Consider the following 3,352-nt stretch of genomic DNA (forward strand, 5'->3'; position numbering starts at 1 on the left):
CCTTTAACTTCACTCCTTTGAGAACAACGTTGGCTCTTAGGTTTGTGTATATACTTCTTGCTATGTTGAGAAATTCCCTTCTATTCTTATTTTGTTGAGTGTTTGGAAAGAGTGTTTGATTTTGTCAAAGGCCTTTTCTGCATCAATTTATAGGTTCTTGCTTTTTGCTTTATTAATGTGAGGAATTAAACTGATTGTTTTTCTTATGTTGAACCATCCTTGCGTACCTGTTATGAATCCCACTTGGTCATGGTGAATATTTTTTTAAAAAATATATATTGTTGAATTCTATTGTCCGGGAGATTTTATTCAGGATTTTTGCATTTATGTTCATGTGAGATATTGGCCTTTAGTTTTCTATTTTGGTGTTGTCCTTTCCTGACTTTGGTGTCAAAGATATGTTTGCTTCATAGAATAACTCTGGGACAATTCCATCTTATTCAATTTTCTTAATTAGTTTATGTAGTATTGGTGACGGTTCTTCTCCAAATGTTTGATAAAATTCACTAGCAAAACCATCTGGTCCAGGGCATTTTTTGGCTGGAAGTTGTTTTATTACCTTTGCAATTTCTTCTTTTGTAATGGGTCTGTGCAGGTGTTCAATTTCAGTTCATGTCAGTTTAGGTAGGTTGTGATTTTTGTAAGTGTTTGTTGATTTCCTTTAGGTTTTCATATTTGTTTGATTATAGTTTTTCATAATATTCCACTGTTAACCTTTTTTAAACATATTTCCATTGTTAATTTTAATATAATACACATTGCTAATATGTGTATTTTATCTTAGTTGGTTTCATTTTTATATTGCCCATTTCATCCCTTAATCAGATTATTTGTGTCTTTTCCTTCTTTTCTTTTGTAAGTTTTGTTAGTTGTTTGTCAATTTTACTGACCTTTCTGAAGAACCAACTCCTGGTTATGTTGATGGTTTCAATTGTTTTTCTGTTTGCTATTTCATTTATTTTTGCTCTAATTTTTATAATTTCAGGTTTTTTAAAGCATTATATCTTCTTGTTCTATTAACCCCTTAATCATTGTGTAGTGACCTTCTTTGTCCTTTATGATGGCTTTTGCATTGAAATATATTTTTTTTGAAATTAGTATCACCACTCCTGCTTTTTTCTGGTTGTTATTTTCTTGGTATATTTTTCCCCATGCTTTTATAATTAGTTCTTCTGTATCTTAATTTTTCAGGTGTGTCTCTTGATTGACAACATATTGATGGATTTTAGTCTCATTTGTTACTCGTTTTCTCTTCAATGGTGCATTTAAAGAATTTACATTTAGTGTGATTATTGAGTAAGGTTTCATTGCTATCATTTTGTTGAGTTCTTTTTGGTGTTGTTGCTAGTTACTTTATTCCATCATGTTTTCTGTGGAACCTTATAAGAAGGGCATCTTGCAGTGTTTCCTACAATGCTGGTCTTGTTTTTATGAACTCCCTTACGTTCTGTTTCTTCTGGGAATACTGTGATATCTCCTTCATATTTGATGTACAATTTTTCTGGGTACAGTATTCTTGGTTGACAGTTGTGTTCTTTTAGTGCTCAATATATGTCACTCCATTGTCTTCTTGCTTGCATGGTTTTGCTGAGAAATTGGCACTTAATCTTATTTGTGTTCCCTTATAGGTTACTGTTTGTTTCTCCCTCACTGCTTTCAGAATTCTCTCCTTATTTTTGGTTCTGGAATATTTGCCTATGGTTTGCCTTGATCTTTGTCTTTTGGGGTCTATTCTATAAGATGTTCTCTCAGCTTCTTGAATATATATTCTCTCATTCTTCATTATGCCTGGAAACTTTTCTTCTAATAATTCTTCCACAACTTTTTGATGCCGTTACTTGCATTTTTCTGTACTTGGATTCAAATTATGCACATGTTATTCTCTTGATGGTGTCCCACATTATTCTTAAGTTTTCTTTTTTTTCCCTTCTTTTTGATTTTGCTTTTTGCTCTAGCAGATCAACGGTGACAATTCTAGCTTCTATTTCACTGGCTCTGTGTTTTATCTCTTCAACTTTGTTCATGTGCCCCTCCATCATGTTGACAGCATCTAAAACATTGGGCCTCATATTTTGTATCATGGTTTCTTGGTTTTCCAGTGCCTCTAATGCCTTGTTTGTTTTATCTACATTGATTTGGATTTTTTAAAGTTCCTCATGGAAGTTAAATTTTACTTGTGGTTTCCGGTAATTATTCAAGTTTGTCTTTTACCCATTGAAAATATTCAATCATTGTTCTTTTAAATTCTGTATCAGAAAGTTTTCACCAGACTTTCTGGGTTTAGAAAATCTAATGATACTGTTACTTTTTAGAGGTCACATCTTGCTTTGGGCTTGTGTAGGGTGTAAAGTATCCTACTTCCTATGTGAAATTGATGTGGTAGAGTTTTTCATGCCTGAGGTAATAGATTCTTGATCTTAAATCATCAATCCAGAAAAGGGTGGGGCAGCTAACCTGCCTGAGTTTCTCTCAGTTCAATAGAGAAAAGGTCTGTGGAAGCAGCCTCTTCTGTAAGACAACTGCCTCAGGTAAGGTAGCCCAAATTGCTCTGGCTAAAGGCAATTGATGGACTGGGTGTGCAGAGATGCAAGGCAGAGCATGGAGACCTGATTGGAAAACCAGGCAGCCTTGCTTTTCCCTTCAAGAATGAGCTCCAGCTGTCTCACTCCTTTCTGATTGAACATAAAGCGTCCTATGTGATCCAGTCAAACAGCAGTGGCCCCCCACAAAGTACCTCACTCAAGTTCCAGTGTTGCTCCTGGTGTGTGTTGGGAGTGGTGTTCTAGGTGTGGGCCAGCAGCATAGGGAACAGAGTTCCTGACACAGGCTGGTGACAAGGTGACTGGAGTTCCAGGCTCACACTCACTCAAATTGTAGCTTTGTTGCTCATGCTGGTATGTCGTGCTCCTCAGCACATACATGGTGTCAGCAAGCAGCTCCCTGGCATGAGTGTGGTGTCTGAAACCCGTCTCTCTTAAGCCATTCTGGTTCCCCTAAATGATTAAGCATTCACTACTTCTTGTCTTCAAAGGACTATCAATTGCTTTTAGACAGTTCTGACTCTGAGAGTCCTTTCAGAGATAACTGATATTTTTTAGAGATTAAGACCTAGTAGCATACTGAAAAATAATAAAAACATTAAAAATCTTGTTTAATTTAGTGGGCAAATGTTCTCTTATCATTTTGATTATTTTTTTAAAAACTTCATGCTAAGTGTCTCATAGGAGAGGAAACAGTGATTACTTTGAGTCTATTGAATTTTCTGAGGTGGGGAGAGGGATATTATCTCTTTACTATTGTGTTGTCTAATAATAAAAATCATGCTAATGCAAAACTTATACCTGGACCAAGA

This window comes from Elephantulus edwardii, unplaced genomic scaffold, assembly GCF_000299155.1.
Source record: "Elephantulus edwardii isolate Elephantulus edwardi_28Jun2011 unplaced genomic scaffold, EleEdw1.0 scaffold00029, whole genome shotgun sequence".
In the NCBI taxonomy this organism is placed as follows: Eukaryota; Metazoa; Chordata; class Mammalia; order Macroscelidea; family Macroscelididae; genus Elephantulus; species Elephantulus edwardii.